Here is a 21056-nt window from a genome sequence, read left to right on the forward strand (position 1 = left end):
AGAAGGGTTGAATAGGTTAGGACTTTATTCCCTGGAGCGTAGAAGAATGAGAGGAGATTTGACTGAGGTATATAAAGTTATGATGAGTATAGATAGAGTGAATGCAAGCAGGCTTTTTCCACTGAGGCTAGGGGAGAAAAAAAAACAAAGGACATGGGTTAAGGGCGAAGGGGGAAAAGTTTAAAGGGAACATTGGGGGGGGGGTTTCTTCACACAGAGAGTGGTGGGAGTATGGAATGAGCTGCCAGATAAAGTGGTAAATGTGGGCTCACTTTTAACATTTAAGAAAAACTTGGACAGGTACATGGATGAGAGGTGTATGGAGGGATATGGTCCAGGTGCAGGTCAGTTGGACTAGGCAGAAAAATGGTTCGGCACAGCCAAGGAGGACCAAAAGGCCTGTTTCTGTGCGGTAATGTTCTATGGTTCTATGGTTCTAAGATGAATCTAGCTCTTCCCTCTTAAATACCCTCCATTTGTCTATCACCTATGTGCCTATCTAAGAGTTTCTTCAATATTCCTATTGTATCTGCCTCTACTACCATCTCTGGCAGGGCGATCCCTGTGCACACCACTCTCGGTGGTGTGATCTTACCTCTGTCATTCCCCTGTAATTTCTTCCAATCACCTTAACATTATGCCTCCTGGTATTAACAATTTCCGCACTGGGTAAAATTTCTGGCTATCTGCTTGATCTGTGTTTCTTATCATCTTGTACACTTCTATCAAGTCAATTCTCATCCTCCTGGATTCCAAAAAGAAAAGCCCTGACTTGCTCATCCTCTTAAGAAATGCTCTCTAATCCAGGCAGAATCCTTGTAAATATTTTCTGAACCCTCTCTTTGGTTTTGGAATTGGGTGAGACAATAAGTGAGACCCAGGATCACCCATATTCTTATTGAATAATGGAGAAGGCTCAGGGGAACAAAGGATCTGACATGACAACCTTCTACACTCTGCACAGTACCACTAACCTTTGTGTCATCTGCAGACTTACTAACCCACCCTTACATTTCCTCATCCAACTAACCCCATTCCCCCTTCCCCCTTCCCCTCCTCATCTTCCAATTTTTTGCCGACATTTTGTTTTTCTCGACATTGACCTAGCTGACTCAGTAAATAAAGCTACATTTCTGAGTGAATTGAAGAAAAAAGATGCATTTTGTCAATGGGAGTATAGGACAAATGTTTGTTTCAAATTTCAACCGGCAGGAGATGACCCAATTTTGTATAGTAAAACTGATTTACATAATATGTAATTGATTTCTTGACAACATTGCCATCAGTCCAGGTAGAGAACAGTTGATGCATTGTACATTCAAAATCGAATATTATGATGGACTATGGTAATATTCATCTACATTTCCAATTTAAGAACAATGCATAAATATTCAATGCACAAAGGTAATATCAAGCTAACAGATGGAATATTGCACCCTCTTTTAGATACCTCATATTCAGAAGAATGTCAAGAGCACGTGAGAGGGTAGAAAATAGTAATAGGGTGTTAGATGGTCAGCACAAGAGGTAGAATGGCAATTCTTCTTAAAAATGATGTGGAAAAATCTATAAATTGAAATTAGAATGGGTATGGAGAAATAACAGATGGGTAGGAACAATTCACCTCGAAAGAAAGCTGGCCCATTTAAAACTGACTGAGTGGCTTTCTCTTTATAAAATGCTGCATATGTTCACAAATATTTATATCAAAACCCACAAAAGAATCACAGGTTACTATATAACTCATTCAATGTTGAAATAGTTTATCGTTTAATATATAAGACATGATAAAAATTTAAAACAGTTAAAGAATTTGAGTTAATTAAAACATTTCAGGAAAGTCAATCAATTAAAAAAATATTCTAACCTATCTAGTATTTCCCAAGGTTTCTTGCAACTATTTCTCTATTGAAACGAATGGGATCACACCTGCTGTGGAATTCCATAAAATTCATGGTCTGCCATTAAAATCCAATAGGCAAGATATTTAGTTAAATCCTAAAATGCAAGCTATTTGCTTTTTCACATGGATGTGCTGTGATTCCCTGGGTTTCTGTAGAGGAATTACAGGAAAATTACACACAGAATTGCAGTCTTGATGAAGGCTCTCGGCCCAAGAAGTCGACACTTTATGCAGTACTGTGCAAAGTTTTAGATACATACGTATGGCTAAGGAGCCTAAGACTTTTGCACAGTACTGTATTTGTCAATGTGGAATGAAGAGTGTGTTTGTAAATCCAACAGAAGCAAAGGATGCTAGGAATTGCGAGGGAGGAACACTGTGAGAGGGGTACTGGACAAGTGACAGAGAAGGAGTGCTGGGGTGGTGTGGAGTGGAGGGGAGAATTGGTCTCAGGTACAGACTCACCCAGCCCTGAGACACCGGGCAAGGTCATTTGTTTATAAACAATTGGTTTATTGATCATTACATAATGTGTCTCTGGTGTTTCCCACTCCCTCCCCTCTCTCTTCCCCTTTTTCCCAACCATGACTCCCCTCTTCCCAGTCCCTTTCCACTCTCAGTCCACAACAGAGATACATATTAGAATCAGGTTTATCGTCACTCACATATGTCATGAAATTTGTATCTTTTGTGGCAGATGTACAGTGCAATACATAAAATTACTACAGTACTCTGCAAAAGTCTTAGACATACTAGCTATATACCTGTACCAAAGGCTTTTTTAGAAACATTGAAAACCTACAGCACAATACAGGCCCTTCGGCCCACAAAGCTGTGCCGAACATGTGCTTAGCTTAGAAATTACCTAGGGTCTCTTAAAAGATCCTATTGTATCCGCCTTCACCATTTTAGCCGGCAGCCCATTACATGCGTTCATCACTCTCTGCGTAAAAACACTTACCCCTGACATCTCCACTGTACCTACTTCCAAGCACTTAAAACTGTGCCCTCTTGTGCTAGCCATTTCAGCACTGGGAAAAAGCTTCTGACTATCCGCACGATCAACGCCTCTCATCATCTTATACGCCTCTATCAGGTCATCTCTCACACCCTCCGTCACTCCAAGGATAAAAGGCTGAGTTCACTCAAGCTATTCTGATAAAACATGCTCCCCAATCTAGGCAACATCCTTGTAAATTTCCTCTGCATCCTTTCTATGGTTTCCACATCCTTCCTATAGTGAGGCGACCAGAAGTGAACACACTACTCCAAGTGGGGTCTGACCGGGGTCCTTTCTAGCTGCATCATTACCTCTCGGCTCCTAAACATTTCTTGCACAGTATTTTATCTCTCCATAGATATTGTACCTCTCCATAGATGTTCCTTTAATATTCTGTGTGTGTTAAATAACTAGTGGCTGTACCAGTAATTTACTTGCATTGTTGTGAATTCTGAAGATAAGTTTGGCAGTGTTTATATTAATTACTTGAGCAATATGTGTTTTGTAAATTAGGAGTTTGTCAGATTATTTGTATTTTTAAGATAAACTTAAATACTAATTTATATTTGTGAATAATATTTGATCATTATTGGGATTAATATTAACCTAACTCATTGACTGGGTCAGATGGAGTGAAAATTGCACGTTATTTTATATTTCGTTGAAAATAAAAATTAGGAAGAGTTAAGTGAGAACACCACTTAAATTCATTAACTACAACGGATTTTTCTTCGGGTGGGTGTTTGTTTGCAGCTAGGTAGTGATGCTTAAATTGTTTTTTAAAGATTGTGTCTTTTAATGCGATGTGTCTCTTAAGAGCCATCGTTAGTCAGTACTTGGTGCTGCATTGTTAGTAGTCGAAATACAAGCTATTTCTTAGGAATGTTAATATAATCATCAATTTACATTTAGTTATTTTGCCCATTCAAATGGGCCTCAAGGTAATTTAGTTCCTTTATCCCCACACAGCATGGAGGAAAGAAATCTTACTGTGCATCTTTTCCAATATTGGAACACACAATGGTCTTTTTACACATGTTAGTTTTATGCTCACAAAGGGTGCACTAAAAGCATAATTTAATTATGCAGCCAAATAAATTATGATTCCCCTTCAGCACAAGTGCAGCCATAATTCAAAAGCTTCGAGGTGCTGCCTCATTTTCTTTCATAAGACAGAGGGATTTTCAATCACGAGTTCCCCCACAATCGTATCAAGATGAACACATTAGTCAAAGCCCTTGTCTCTTAGGATGAAATAATCTATATTGTAATGGAGTGAAAAATACATTGATCATAACATTTTATTTAGTTTATATTTGGTCTTCTTTAAAAGAAATTGTGATAATCTATTGAAAAGTATTCCAGTGCCCTGGTTGCTGCAACTCTGAAATGATGTCTATGTGTTTTGAAATTCAACCTTGGGTTTCAACACAAGACAACCCATATTGTAGTATGGGTGTGTCCTGCCAAAGAAATTATTCTTTTGGAATCAATGCAATGGAATTTCAGAGGTAGATTATAAAGTGAGCATCTGGTGCACTATATGAAGTGCTGCTGCCTCATAGCTCTGGGAACTTTGCTCCCTGATGCTGGCTCTATGGAGCTTGCCCATTTTTCCAGTAACCATGTGTCTTTTCCCAAGTTGTCCACATTCTCCCCCACAATATCCAAAAGACTTGCAGATTGGAAGGTTAATTGGTTACTATAAATTATACTTACTGTAGGTGAGAGGAAGGGGGATTAGAATGATTTTGATGTACAGGTGGTAGAGAATAGAAAATAAGTGGGGGAATGGGACTTATAGAATTGGTCTCTGCACAAGAAATTATATGATTGGTTAAGTCAGGGGTTCCCATCCTTTTTTTATACCATGGACCAATACCAATACCACTTAACCGTTAAGTGAACGTAGAATATAGAAATGTACAGCACATTACAGGCCCTTCGGCCCACAATGTTGTGCCGACCATGTAACCTACAGTGGTCAGCTTTCAGTATTAAAAAAATGAAAAATAGTAAAACTTCACACTGACATTTGAACACTACTGATTATATTTATTTTATTTACTTATTTAGAAACACAGCATGGTAACAGGGCTTTCCAGCCCAATGAGACCGCATAACGCAATTCCACCCATTTGACACAATTAACCTTGTATTTTAGAATATGGGAGGGAATTGGAGCACCTGTAGGAACCCCACGTGATCACGGGTAGAATGTACAAACTCCTTACAGACCGTGGCGCAATTGAATCCAGGTTGTTGGCACTGTAACAGCATTATACTATCCACTATACTACTGAGGTGCCCCAGATAATTGTGAATAAACTTCCAGGCAATTTCAACTAAACCTAGTTACTTTATTGTTCTTACCATGCTATTTACACAATCTGCAGCAATTCTGCTCAGCACATCCATGCTGGCTCTTAGGGGCACAATCTCGAGACATGCACACCATTATTTCCGAACAACTAATTTCTACTTTTAATCCCCTTCAGCTCCCCTAGGATTCTTATTTTTTTGCAATTATTATTGGAATTGGCATTGGTTTATTATTATCACATGTACCAAGATAAAGTTAAAAGCTTTTCTTCTCATACAAATCAAATTATTACACAGAGCTTTAAGGTCGAACAAGATAAAACAAAAGCAATGCGGAATAAGGTGGAAACGCGACAGAGCAAGTGTATTTCAGGTAAATAATAAAGGGAAAGATCATAATGAAATAGACTATGAATTCAAGAGACCATCTTGAACAAGCATGCAAGAGGTCCTTTCAGGAGTCTGAGAACAGACTCTTCCAGCAGCACTTGCATCCACTGTGATGAAGAGCCTTGAGGGATAGATGATGAACCATGACCACTCCTGTCTGAGGAACAACTTGGATCTGCTTCAGTTTGCCTACTATCACAACAGGTCATCAGCAAGCCCCATTTCATTGGCTTTTGACTCAACCCTGGAACATCAGGACAGTGAAGATGCTCTTCAGGATGCTCTTCACTGACTACAACTCTGAATTCAGTATTATCATCCCCTCAAAGCTAATCAATAGCTTCAAGACCTTGGCATCAATATTTTCTTGTGCAATTTGTTCCTCAATTTCCTCACCTGTAGACCCTAGTGGGATCGGATTGGCAACAACACCTCCTCCACAATCACCACCAGCACCGGTGTACCACAAGGTTTTCTACTGATCCCCCTGCATTACTTGCTTTACACTTAACACTATGAGGCTAAGCATAGTTCCAATGCCATATTTAGATTTGCCGGAGACATCTCTATTGTTCGCTGAATCAGTGAGGATATTTAAAATCTAACTGTGTTGTGCCACAAAAACAACCTCTCACTCAATATAAGCAAGACCTAGGAGCTGATTATTGACTTCAGGAAGAGGAGAGAGGAGTCTATGAGCCAGTCCTTATGAGGATCAGAGATGGAGAGGATCAGCAGCTTTAAAGTCTTTGGCATTACCATTTCAGAGAATCTGTACTGGGTCCAGTATTTAAGTGCCATTATGAAGAAAGCATGGTGGCGCCTCTACTTTCTGAGAAGTGTGTGAAGATGGGCATGTCAGCTAAAACTTTACCAAACTTCTATAAATGTGGAGTGGGGAGTATAGTAACAGTTTGAATTATGGCCTAGCATGGAAACACTAATTCCCTTGAATAGAAAAGCCTCAACCATTATACTCTTGAACTGGAGGGGATAACTTCACTCATCTTCACTCACTCCATGCTGGTTCCAGAACAGATCCTCTGACCCTCCCTAACTCTGGTCCCCTAATGAGGACTAGCTCATACACCCCTGGTTTCTTCCTCCTGTAGTTGTGAACTCGGCCTTTTCTCCATGGAGCAACGGAGGATGAGAGGTGACCTGATAGAGGTGTATAAGATGATAAGAGGCATTGATCTTGTGGATAGTCAGAGGCTTTTTCCCAGAGCTGAAGTGCCACAAGAGGGCACAGGTTTAAGGTGCTAGGGAGTAGGTACAGAGGAGGTGTCAGGGGTAAGTTTTTTATGCAGAGAGTGGTGAGTGCGTGGAATGGGCTGCCAGCAATGGTGGTGGAGGCGGATGTGATAAGGTCTCTTAAGAGACCTTTGGATAGGCACATGGAGCTTAGAAAGATAAAGGGCTATGGGTAACCCTAGTAATTTCTAAGGTAGGGTCATGTTCGGCACAACTTTGTGGGCCCAAGGGCCTGTATTATGCTGTAGGTTTTCTATGTTTCTATGTTTCTATGCAGTCAATAATCAGCTCTTTGGTTTTGCTGATGTTGAGTGAGAGGGTATTGTTATGGAACCATTCAACCCAATTTTCATTCTCCCTTCTACGTACTGATTTGTTACCACCTTTGATTCAGCTAATAACAGTTATCGTGCTCAGTGATGACTGAGTTACCAGCAGAGCAGCGTTGTCTCTCCAGCTGAAACCTTCCTTCATATCAATTGCTAGTCATAATAGCTGTGACGGGACTTTGGAAAAAACAATGTGAATTTTACTGATTTGTTTAATAATGGTTCAGTCTCTCTGATCCTTTGCTCTGGAATCTCTGGTGAATTGGATGTTGAATACTAACCCCTGAGACCTGATGATCTGGCATAATGCTGGAAATACCAGCAAGCCCAGACTATTCATTGGATTCCATATCATTTGGTATACTGAATTTGCTATCAAGTCCTCAAATTGCATATTTAGTAACAAGGGCAGCGCAGTTCAGAGGCTGACGCAGATGCTGGAATCTGGAGCAACAAATTATCTGCTGGAAGAACAGAGCTGGTCGAACAGCATCTGTGGGGAGAAGGAATTATTGACTTTCTTTGTAATTGTGACTTTTACTCCACACTCAGTAGCCACTTTATTAGCTACACCTGTACACACTCATCAATTCAAATATCTAATCAGCCAATCATTAATCATAATTAACTATTTCCAATTCCATGTACTGAAGAACTTCTGGGTGTACAGCTGTCATCGGCTCGTCACTTCCTTCCATCCAATCCATTTTCACAGTATTTTTGCTGAAGGAAGGCTGAAAGTATTGTCATAGATGCCTGCTCGCACCCATCTCCTATAACCCAGCCATTCCATTTTCTCTCTCCTATTTTCTGGAAGAACATACAGGATGTCGAAACCAGTCTTAAGAGCAGTTTCTTCTCTGCTGCCATCAGACTTCTGAACCAATCACCTGTTTCACGTTCTCTTCCCAATGTGCTGCCACCTTAATTATACCTCACACTAATGTCATTTTAGCATTTCTTTTTGCTCTTCTTCATTTCGCACCACAGGTTTTGCAATCTTTGTTGAACTTATTGCTATATTTATTATTAACTGTTTACTTCATGAACTCCACGAGAGCAAGTAATTTCATTGCACCCTGGTGTGTACATCAGTAAACTAATCTAAATCGGAATCTCCTTAACCCGTGAAGAAATGTTAATGAGTAGTGTAGAACTTGAATGAGGACGTTTCATTAAAAATGTTGAAATTACTTCATAATCAATTATAGAAAGTGAAATGGGGAAATACAAATATGGGATTTTAATGATAGTAAAATAAATCTGTACAATAAGATAATGTATTATAGTCAGAATGATTGACATTTCACATACATTAAAGTTAATTTCAAGCCCAGAGAGTCTTTTTCAAGAAGTACTTTAATAAGAGAATGGGCAAACTATTACTTTCTGACATGTTTTGCAAGTATTTTTAATGTAAATCCAATTAACTTCATCCTCTTGCATGTAATTGAAACCCACGTCATTCAGTGTGATTCTTTTATAATGCTTCTGTAGAAGGAGGGCAGCTTGGGCAGCAACTTGCTGCTTCCCATATTTAGCTGCCTATATATGGCAACTGCATGTTGTTGTCTCGTGTATTCTTCAGTGACAGAGAATGCTGATAGTTTCCCCTTGCTTTTACAAACAAATCTGACTCACAGAATTCAAAAATCAGGAACATTTGCTTTGATTCATGGTTAAAGTTGGTACTTCCTTATGCCAATATCTAACAGTCATCCCATCTGCTGGTGTCTACATCATTTGAATAATGCTAGGTAGTAAATATTTGAGGTTATCTTGTATTTGGTTTAAAAGCTTTTGGTCAGAAGTTGGGTCATTTCCTATAGGATGCGTAGCCTCTGAGCAGCTCTTGCAAGCTCTTGTAAGCTGGAATTTAGAAGATTGAGGGGAGGTCTTATTGAAATGTACAAACCTTTAAAATTCTGAAGGGATCGGACAGGCTAGATGTAGGAAGATTGTTCCCGATGTTGGGGAAATCCAGAGCGAGGGGTCACAGTTTGAGGATAAAGGGGAAGCCTTGTAGGACCGAGGTGAGGAAAAACTTCATCACACAGAGAGTGGTGAATCTGTGGAATTCTCTGCCACAGGAAACAGTTGAGGCCTGTTCACTGGCTATATTTAAGAGGGAGTTAGATATGGTCCTTGTGGCTAAAGGGATCAGGGGGTATGGAGGGAAGGCTGATGCAGGATTCTGAGTTGGATGATCAACCATGATCATACTGAATGACGGTGCAGGCTCGATGGGCTGAATGGCCTACTACTGCACCTATTTTCTATGTTTTTATGTTTCTATCACTGTTGTGTCTGGCCCACATTGAGTTTCTGGTCAATGGTGAATCCCAAGACATTCACAGGGAGAGATTAACTGATGGTAATATCTTGCAATATCAGGATCAGGATGATTATTCACTCCAATGTTGGAAATATCATTAACTGGTACTTTTGTGATGCCACAGAAACCTCTGTCTGAATGTTCATGATTTGTTGGATGCCAACATGAAATGCTCATGAGAAGTTGTGGATAGAATTGAACATAGAAATAGAACAGGCCTTTTGGCACACAGTATTGTGCTCTACCAGCTGAAACACAAATCATACACCCCCCAAAAATTAATTCCTCCCAACTACACAATGTCCATATCTTTCAATCTTCCTCACATTCATGTTCCTATCTAAATGTACCTTATAAGCCTCTAATGTATTTTCCAGTGAATTAGAGATGTTATTTCCAATTTGCACAGATTGTGGACTTCCGGTTAAGAAGTGAAGATCTTGATGCAGAAGAAGGGACAGAGGCCTAGATTCTGTAGCTTTTTGATCAGGACTATAGGAATAATGATGTTAAGTGCTAGGCTTTAGTCAATAAACAGCATCCTGACATAGGGATTTGCATTGCCTAGATGATCCAAGGCCACATGGAGAGTCAATGAGATAGCGCGTGCAGTAGACCTATTGTGGCGATAGGCAAGTTGCAGTGGATCCAGCTCCTTGCTGAGGCAGGAGTTGATGCTGGCCATTACCAACCTCTCAAAGGATTTCATCACATTAGTTGTTGGTGCTACTGGACAATAGTCATTAAGGCAGCTCACACTGGTCTTCTTGGGCACTGGTATAATGTTTGCTCTTTTGAAGCAGGTGGAAACTTCTGAGCACAGCAGTGATAGATTGAAAATGTCTCTGAATACCCCTGTCAGTAGTTTGGCACGAGCTTTCAGAACCTTACCATGTATATTGCTAGGGTTCACCCTCCTGAAAGACAGCCTGACGTAGGCCTCTGAGACAGAGATCATAGTGTCATCGGGTGTTGCAGGGATCCTCGTAACTGTAGTTTTTTTTCTCCCTTTCAAGGCAAACATAAAAGGCACTGAAGTCATCGGGTAGTGAAACTTCACTGCTGCTAATGATGTTGGATTTCACTTTGTAGGAAGTAATGGCCTGCAATCCTTGTCAAAGTTGACATGCATCTGATGTCAACTTCAACCTTGTTCAGAATAGTTTCTTAGCTCTTGCAATAGCCCTCTGCAAGTCATACCCAGTTTCCTGTACAGACCTGGGTCACCAGAATTAAATGCCATTGATCTAGCCTTCAGCAGACTACAAACCTCCTGGTTCATCCATGGCTTTTGATTTGGAAATGTATGGTAAGTTTTCATAGACACAATATCCTATCCGGAGGTGATAAGAGAGCATAAGGTTAAGAATCACAATATGATCGAGTTTACATTGAAATTTGAGAGGGAAAAAATAAAATCCAGTGTGTCAGTATTTCAGTGAAATAAAGGAAATTACAATGGCATGAGAGGGGAACTGGCTGAAGTTGACTGGAAAGGGACAATTGCAGGAAGGACAGCAGAGCAGCAATGGCTGGAGTTTCTGTGGAGAATGAGGGTAGTGCAGGACAGATATATTCCAAATAATAAGAAATTTTCAAAGGGAAGAAGGACACTACCATGGCTGCCAAGTGAAGTCAGAGCCAAAGTGAAAGCAAAAGAGAGGGCATCCAAGGAAGCCAGATATAGAGGATTGGGAAGCTTTTAAAAACTTGCAGAACGAAACTAAGAAGATCATTAGGAAGGAAAAGATGAATTATGAAAAGAAGCTGGTGACTAATATCAAAGAAAATACTAAAAGTTTTTTTAAGCATATAAAGGGTAAAAGAGAGTCAAGGGTAGATATAGGACCAATACAAAATGACGCTGGTGATATTGTAATGAGAGATGCAGAGATGACAGAGGAACTAAATGCGTATTTTGTGTCATTCTTCACAGTGGAAGACGTCTGCAGTATCCCGGACATTCAAGAGTGTCAGGGAAGTGAAGTTCGTGCAGTGAAAATTATGACTGAGAAAGTGCTCAGGAAGCTTAATGGTCTGAGGGTGGATAAAACTCCTGGACCTGATGGAATGCACCCTTGGGTTCTGAAGGAAGTAGCTGGAGAGATTGCGGAGGCATTAACAATGATCTGTCAAAAATCAATAGATTCTTGAACCGGATGACTGGAAAATTGCAAATGTTACTCCGCTATTTAAGAAGGGTGGGAGGCAGCAGAAAGAAAACTATAGACCTGTTAGCCTGACATCAGTGACAGGGAAGTGGTTGGAATAGATTTTCAGGGATGAGATTACGGAGTACCTGGAGGCACATGACAAGATAGGCCAAAGCCAGCATGATTTCCTGAAAGGAAAATCCTGCCTGACAAGCCTACTGCAATTCTTTGAGGAAATTACAAGCAGTGTAGACAAAGGAGATGCAGTAGATGTGGTGTACTTGGATTTTCAGAAGGCCTTTGACAAGGTGCTGCACATGAGGCTGCTTAGTAAGATCAGAGTCCATGGAATTACTGGGAAGCTACTAGCATGGGTGAAGCATTGGCTGATCGGCAGAAAACAGAGAGTGGGAACAAAGGGATCCTATTCTGGCTGGCTGCCGGTTACCAGTGGAGTTCCACAGGGGTCGGTGTTGGGACCGCTGCTTTTTACGATGCATATCAATGATTTGAACTATGGTATAAATGGATTTGTAGCTAAATTTGCTGATGATACAAGGATAGGTGGAGGAGTGGGTAGTGTTGAGGAAACAGAGAGCCTGCAGAGAGACTTAGATAGCTTAGGGCAGGGTTCGGCAACCTTTTTGCCTCCGTGGGCCAGATCGCGTATTAATGAGCGGACGGTGGGCCAGATAAATGCCATAAAAACTTAGAATATGGGAATTATCCATTTAAATACATCTAGTTATATTTTGCCTCAAATTAATGAATAACGCATGCTAGAAAATCATTTGTGCTTAACCAAGCATGCCAATTAATAATCAAATAATTCAGTTTAGTTGTAATTTAATCAAGACACCTTATGAATCTCTTAAAAGGACACAAAGAATAAAACGTATGAACATGATGCATTGAATGGTGGTAAATTAAGCATAATAAAAAAGAAAATTTTAATGCAGTCGATTAATCATTGTGAAAGTTGATGCTGTTTGTTGCTTGAAAGCTTCTCAATATTGGGTGTCAGACTTGTTGATGCCAAGAGCAAGACATTATCCAGATGGGCATCAGTCAATCTTGTTCTCAAATAGTTCTTGGTGTGCTTCATTTTTGAAAATAATTGTTCACACAGATAAGTGCTAGCAAACAATGATGCCACCTTTTTTGCATGGTCCACTAAGTTAGGATACTTCCCACTTGGATAAATATATTTTCTATAGAAGTCAAGCACTGATACATCTTCAGAATGAAATTTCAATCTCAATATGTCATCACATTGCATCTCAATCAATTCCATTTGAAAAATATCTGATGCAGTGTCCACTGCCATATCAAATGGAGTAGCAAACAGCTTGAACTCATTTGCATGCAAGTGAAAATCAGCAAAACGATCAAGCTCTCATCAAGCGCAATTGAAAAAAATTGCAATTCGTTGCAGGCATCCCTTAAACAACTTTAACATCTGCTGATATTTCTTCAACTCGCCGTGTGATCGTTCTTGTTGACAGGCTGATAGATACAAATAAAGATTTCTTTTCAGGGCAAACAATATCCACCACTGCCAGTAAACATTCTTTGACAAATTCTCCATCTGTAAAAGGCTTCATCTTTTCTGCAATACGTTTTGAGACTCCATAGCTGGCATGGGTATTTCCTTCATTTTCACTGCTTTTCTTGGCAAAAAAAAATGATGTTTGTTTTCCGAAACTAACCTTCATTCGTTCAACTTCATCTTTCCTTGCTTGCCCAGTAAACTTGTTCAAATTTCCACTATGGCGGGTCTCGTAAAATTACTTGATATTTGCCACCTCCTTCACAGCAACATTTTCGAGATAAATGAGACAAACTGGTTTCCCAGCTTGCTCGATGAAGAAGTAATCTAGTGTCCAAGTGTCTTGGAAATTTCAACACTCAGTGTCTAACTTCCTGTGTTTTGCATTCATTGCCATTGGAATTTTTTTCTCCGATTTTATTTCGAAGCGGGAATTATTCAACAAGTATCATTGCACTTGTAAGTATCTGGATGTTTAGTGTGGATTACTTGTTAAAACACAGTGACTCTGTTTCTCTTTACAAATTTGAACGATCCCATCTGAAAACCTGCGCGTGCACGGAGAATATCTAATACATATTAATAAGGTAGTCTGCTGTCCTGTCATTCGTATATACCAGTGTTTGGTTTGGAACAAAACAGAACCTGGGGCCAGTGTAACATGACGCCATGCATGTCCATCAGTGAGGTCACGTGAAACACTAAGAATAAGGAAATACTAAGAACAGTTTGTACTGGAGCCTACCAGAGAGAACGCAATTCTAGATTTAGTGTTGTGCAATGAACCGGATTTGATCAGGAACCTCGAGGTAAAGGAGCCATTAGGAGGTAGTGACCATAATATGATAAGCTTTAATCTACAATTTGAGAGGGAGAAGGGACACTGGGAAGTGTCAGTATTACAGTTGAACAAAGGGAACTATGGTGCTATGAGGGAGGAGCTGGCCAAAGTTCAATGGAACAATACCCTAGCAGGGATGACAGTGGAACAGCAATGGCAAGTGTTTCTGGGAATAATGCGGAAGGTGCAGGATCAGTTCATTCCAAAGAGGAAGAAAGATCCTAAGGGAAGTAAGGGGAGGCCATGGCTGACAAGGGAAGTAATGGACAGTATAAAAATAGAAGAGAAGAAGTATAACATAGCAAAGACGAGTGGGAAGCCGGAGGATTGGGAAACTTTTAAAGAGCAACAGAAAGTAACTAAAAAGGCAATACATGGAGAAAAAATGAGGTACGAAGGTGAACTAGCCAAGAATATAAAGGAGGATAGTAAAAGCTTCTTTAGGTATGTGAAAAGGAAAAAAATATTAAAACCAAAATTGGGCCCTTGAAGACAGAAGCCGGTGAATTTATTATGGGGAACAAGGGAATGGCAGACGAATTGAACAGGTACTTTGGATCTGCCTTCACTAGGGAAGACACAAACAATCTCCCAGATGTAATAGTGGCCAAAAGACCTAGGGTAATGGATGAATTGAAGGAAATTTATATTAGGCAGGAAATAGGCTGTTGGATCTGAAGGCTGATAAGTCCCCGGGACCTGATGGTCTGCATCCCAGGGTACCTAAGGAGGTGGTTTTAGAAATCGTGGATGCATTGGTAATCATTTTCCAATGTTCTATAGAACCAGGATCAGTTCCTGTGGATTAGAGGGTGGCTAATGTTGTCCCTCTCTTCAGGAAGGGAGGAAGAGAGAAAACAGGGAATTATAGACCGGTTAGCCTGACGCCGGTGGTGGGAAAGATGCTGGAGCCAATTATAAGAGATGAAATTACGACACATCTGGATAGTAGTAATAGGATTGGTCCGAGTCAGCATGGATTTACGAAAGGGAAATCGTGCTTGACTAATCTTCTGGAATTTTTGAGGATGTAACTATGAAAATGGACAAGGGAGAGCCAGTGGATGTAGTGTACCTGGACTTTCAGAAAGCCTTTGATAAAGTCCCACATAGGAGATTAGTGGGTAAAATTAGGGCACATGTTATTGGGGGCAGAGTACTGACATGGATTGAAAATTGGCTGGCTGACAGAAAACAAAGAGTAGCGATTAATGGGTCCCTTTCGGAATGGCAGGCGATGACCAGTGGGGTACCGCAGGGTTCAGTGCTGGGACCACAGCTGTTTACAATATATATTAATGATTTAGATGAGGGAATTAAAAGTAACATTAGCAAATTTGCCGATGACACCAAGCTGGGTGGCAGTGTGAAATGTGAGGAGGATGTTATGATAATGCAGGGTGACTTGGACAGGCTTGGTGAGTGGGCAGATGCATGGCAGATGCGGTTTAATGTGGACAAATGTGAGGTTATCCACTTTGGTGGTAAGAACGGGAAGGCAGATTATTATCTAAATGGAGTCAAGTTAGGAAAAGGGGAAGCACAATGAGATCTAGGTATTCTTGTTCATCAGTCACTGAAAGCAAGCATGCAAGTACAGCAGGCAGTGAAGAAAGCTAATGGCATGGTGGCCTTCATTACAAGGGGAATTGAGTATAAGAGCAAAGAGTTCCTTCTGCAGCCGTACAGGGCCCTGGTGAGACCACACCTAGAGTACTGTGTGCAGTTTTGGTCTCCAAATTTGAGGAAGGACATTCTTGCTGTTCAGAGAGTGCAGCGTAGGTTCACAAGGTTAATTCCCAGGTTGGCGGGACTGTCATATGTCGAAAGATTGGAGCGACTGGGCTTGCATACTCTGGAATTTAGAAGGCTGAGAGGGGATCTTATTGAAACATATAAGATTATTAAGGGATTGGACACACTGCAGGCAGGAAGCATGCTCCTACTGATGGGTAAGTTCCGAACCAGAGGCCACAGTTTAAGAATTAGGGTGTAGGCCATTTAGAATGGAGTTGAGAAAAAACTTTTTCACCCAGAGAGTGTTGGATATATGGAATGCTCTGCCCCAGAAGGCTGTGGAGGCCAAGTCTCTGGATGCTTTCAAAAAAGAGATGGCTAGAGCTCTTAAAGATAGCGGAATCAAAGGTTATGGAGATAAGGCAGGAACTGGATACTGATAGTGGATGATCAGCCATGATCACTGTGAATGGCGGTGCTGGCTCGAAGGGCCGAATGGCCTACTCCTGCACCTATTGCCTATTGCGTATTGTCTATTGTCTATTGGAAAATCACTCGCAGGCCGGATAAACATAGTATCCCAATATTTGCTCGCTGGCCGATCAAAATACCTTTGCAGGCCAGATTTGGCCCGCGGGCCGTAGGTTGCCTACCCCTGGTTTAGGGGAATGGGAAAAGAGGTGGCAAATTAAATACAATGTTGGAAAGTGTATGGTCATGCATTTTGGTGGAAGAAATAAATGGGCAGACTATTATTTAGATGAGGAGAGAATTCAAAATGCAGAGATACAAAAGGACTGGGGAGTCCTTGTGCAAGATACCCTAAAGTTTAACCTCCAGGTTGAGACGGTTGTGAAGAAGGTGAATGCAATGTTGGCATTCGTTTCTAGAGGTATAGAATATAAGAGCAGGGATGTGATGTTGAGGTGCTATAAGGCACTCGTGAGACCACACTGGAGTATTGTGTGCAGTTTTGGGCTCCTTATTTTAGAAAGGATATACTGACATTGGAGAGGGTTCAGAGAAGATTCACAAGAATGATTCCAGGAATGAAGAGGTTACTGTATGAGGAACATCTGTATTCCCTGAAGTTCAGGAGAATGAGGGGGGTTCTCATAGAAACATTCCGAATATTAAAAGGCCTGAACAGTTTAGATAGGGCAAAGTTATTTCCCATGGTAGGGGAGTCTAGGACAAGGGGGCACGACTTCAGGATTGAAGGACGTCCATTTAGAACTGAGATGTGGACAAATTATTTTAGTCAGAGGGTGGTAAATCTGTGGAATTCGTTGCCACGAGCAACTGTGGAGGCCAAGTTACTGGATTATTTAAGGCAGAGATATACAGATTCTTAATTAGTCAGGGCATGAAAGGGTATGGGGTGAAGGCAGGGGAGTGGGGAGACTGGAAGAGTTGAATCAGCCCATGATTGAATGGTGGAGCAGAATCGATGGGCTGAATGCCCTACTTCTGCTTCTATATCTTATGGTCTTACGGTCTCACACTCATCCACACAGGTTTTAATAGAGTCGGTGACAACTGTGACATACTCAACAAGACCTAAAGATGAATCCCTGCATACAGTTCAGTCCACCAATTCAAAGCAGTCCTGTAGGCACTCCTGTGCCTCCTTTGTCCATCCCTTCTTGGTCATCAATACTAGTGTTGCCGTCTTCAGTTTCTGCCTGTACTCAGGGAGTAGAAAAACAGCCAGGTGATCAGACTTTCCAAAGCGTGGGTGTGGAATAGCATGGTAAATACTCTTGATCTTAGTGTAATTGTGGTCCAGTGTGTAGTTTTCTTGGGTATTACAAGTAATTTGTTGATAATCGTTATTTGGTGACCTTTTTCAAGCTGGTCTGGTGAAAATACCCTAAAGTGATGGGAAGACATCAGGTTGCGCTTTTTCATGCCTGTAGATTCCATCACTCAGTTTGCCTAGAGCCTTTTTGACATTGGAGTGCACACCGCTACCAAAATGATCAATGAACTCTCTGCAGCCGGTAAAATAGTGGCATTTGATCGCAAGGTACTCCAGGTCTGGTGAACCCAAATGGAGTCCTGAGTTTTACCCACATGGACTTAGTGTCTGAACCCTCCATTATGTCTCCCCTGAGTGCAGTTGTGATATTGTGCCTAATTAGTAATCCAACCTTCTCGAACAACCCCTGCCCTTTTGTGTCCTTCCCTCTTTTCTACAACTTCGAAAACCTGGTACATTAATCACCCATTCTTGCCCTTCTCTCAACCAAGTTTCTGTAACTGCCACAACATCCTAGTTCCATGTACTGATCCATACTCTAAGATCAAACAACAGGAATTCTGCAGATGCTGGAAATTCAAGCAACACACATCAAAGTTGCTGGTGAACGCAGCAGGCCAGGCAGCATCCCTAGGAAGAGGTGCAGTTGACGTTTCAGGCCGAGACCCCTCGTCAGGACTAACTGAAGGAAGAGTGAGTAAGAGATTTGAAAGTTGGAGGGGGAGGGGGAGATCCAAAATGACAGGAGGAGACAGGAGGGGGAGGGATGCAGCCAAGAGCTGGACAGGTGATTGGCAAAGGGGATCTGAGAGGATCATGGGACAGGAGGCCCAGGGAGAAAGACAAGGGGGGGGGGGAACCCAGAGGATGGGCAAGGGGTATAGTTAGAGGGACAGAGGGAGAAAAAGGAGAGTGAGAGAAAGAATGTGTGTATAAAAATGAATAACGGATGGGTTACGAGGAGGAGGTGGGGCACGAGCGGGCATACTCTAAGCTCATCACCTTTAGCCATAATATGCCAAACATTAAAATACATACACTTCAAGCTATCCGACACATCATACTTGTCATTTCAATTTTGCTTTTTAATACTTTCCCCAACATTTATCTTACCGTCCGATCCTTCACTTACTGACCTGGTGCTCTGGTTCCCAGCCCCTTGCAAAACTACTTTAAACCCTCCCAAGTAGCATTAGTAAGTTTTCCGAACAGGATATGGATCCCCCTCCAGTTCTGGTGCAAGCGGTCCCTCTTGTACAGGTCACCCCTTCCCCAGAAGAAGTTCTGATGATCTAAGAACTTGAAACTGTGTCCTCTGCACCATCTCTGCAACCACTCATTCATCTGTGCTATTAGCCCGTAACACAGTGAGTAAACTGGAGTTTAATACCTTGGAAGTCTTTCTCTTCAGCCCCTTTTCTAATTCTATATACTTTCTGCATAGGACCTTTTCCCCTTTTCTGCCTAGATCTCTGGGTCCAATATGCAGTATAATCTTTGGCTGTTCACCCTCCCCGTTGAAAGTATCTTGCAGCCACTCACAAATCCTGGACTCCAGCACCCACGAGACAACACACCATCCTGCTGCAACACACATAAAATGCTGGAGAAATTCAGCATTATGGAAAACAGTAAGCAGTTGTGTTTTTTGGGGGAGCTGAGACCCTTCATCAGGACTGTTGGGGTCTATCTTTTGCAGCAACAGAATCTCCAGTTTGTTCCCCTATCAGTATCTCACTGCCTACCTTTACCCTTCCCTGCTCAGCCTCAGAACCGGCCGCAGCTCGACTAGCCTGGCTGCTGCTGCTGTGCCCTGTCGTCAATATAATCTGCACTCCTGACTTCTTGATACCAAAGGAAATCACATCCCCTCAGTTCTAGACTTGGGCTCTTTGGTTCATGTTTGGATGGAGGTGATGGTATCTGGTTTCAAAGGTCCTGGACACCCAAAATGGGGCATCAGTGAAAAATAATTGATGAGTAAGTACAGTTTCATTACACCCTCAATGACAGCTTCTCTTTCCTTTCTGATGACAGAGAGTGATCTCTGTTCATACACAGAGGATTATGTCTGTGTATTAACTCTCTGCATGCTCTCATTCTAAGATTTTCTCCAGTCGTTCTGCATTCCAAGCTCAATCATTGAAGTTTAATACTTACGTCAGTCAAGAGGGGAGTTAACTGCTTGAAAAAAAATGTTTCTAGCAATGTAGCATTTTTCAAAAAAATCATGTCATCACAAAATATTTTATGGTCAAACAATTATTCACAAAATATGTACTCAGTGGCCATTTTACAAGGTACCTCACGTATCTAATATAGTGGCCACTGATGGAAGATATTGTGAGATAAGCTTGACAATCATTCTATGTGTAACCCCTTTCTACAAATAGCAAATGAGATGAATCATCATAGTTTTCTTGGGATGTAACAACCAACTGGAAAAGCTCTCATATATGACTTAGAATCCACCAAAGTCTTATTAACTGAGCCACTTTCAAACCATTCAATGTTTCATGAGGGTGGCTGTATTCTGACAGTTCAGTACTGCCATGAAATATCGGCCCCAGACCACTTTCTGGTACCCTAGAACAGGGCATGAATCTGCAACATTGTGATGTTGACTGAAGCTGACATTTTCTGGTTAGGAATAATTATCTGAGATATGGACTTGTCTTTCTTGCTGTCGTGATTAGCTCAAGACATAAGCAAAGTTTGAAAGCTTGGATTGAAAGGAAGGATCTGTGGCAATTCTCTATGATAGAGAGGTTGTCAGACAACCCAGAAACATAGTTGTTTGCCTGAAAATCCCTTGCCAATCTGCAGTGCTTTATATTGTATCTCATCTCTAAAATTCATTCCAGTGAAGTCAACAACATGACTTTTGGAGGCATAGTACAGTGCATTGACACTACAAGAGGACTGGAATATAAAAGCAAGGATGTATGTTGAAACGTTATTAAACATGTGAGGCCCTGCTTGGAGTATTGTGAGCAGGTCTGGGCCCCTATCCTAGAAAGGATGTACTGAAACTGGAGAGGATTCAAAGGAGGTCCACGAAAATGATTCCAGGATTGAATGGCTTGTCATATGAGTAGTGTCTGATGACACTGGGCCAGAATTCACAGAAGAATGAGGGGTGACCTCATTGAAACCTATTGAATGATGAAAGGTGTTAATAGAGTGGATATGGAGAATATGTTTCCTTTGGTGGGAGAGTCAAAGATCAGAGGACACGGCCTCAGAATAGAGGCTGTGAGGAATTACTTTAGTCAGAGAGTAGCAAACCTGTGGAATTCTTTGCCACAGACAGCTGTGGATGTTAAGTCTTTATGTATATTTAAGGCAGAGTTTGATAGGTTCTTGATTGGTCAGGGTGTGAAGGGGTATGGGGAGGAGGCAGGAGATTATGGCTGAAAGGAAAATTGCGTCAGCCATGATGAAAGGGCAGAGCAAATTTGATGGGCCAAATGGCCTAATT

This window comes from Mobula birostris, chromosome 3 (genome assembly GCF_030028105.1).
Source record: "Mobula birostris isolate sMobBir1 chromosome 3, sMobBir1.hap1, whole genome shotgun sequence".
Taxonomy (NCBI): domain Eukaryota; kingdom Metazoa; phylum Chordata; class Chondrichthyes; order Myliobatiformes; family Myliobatidae; genus Mobula; species Mobula birostris.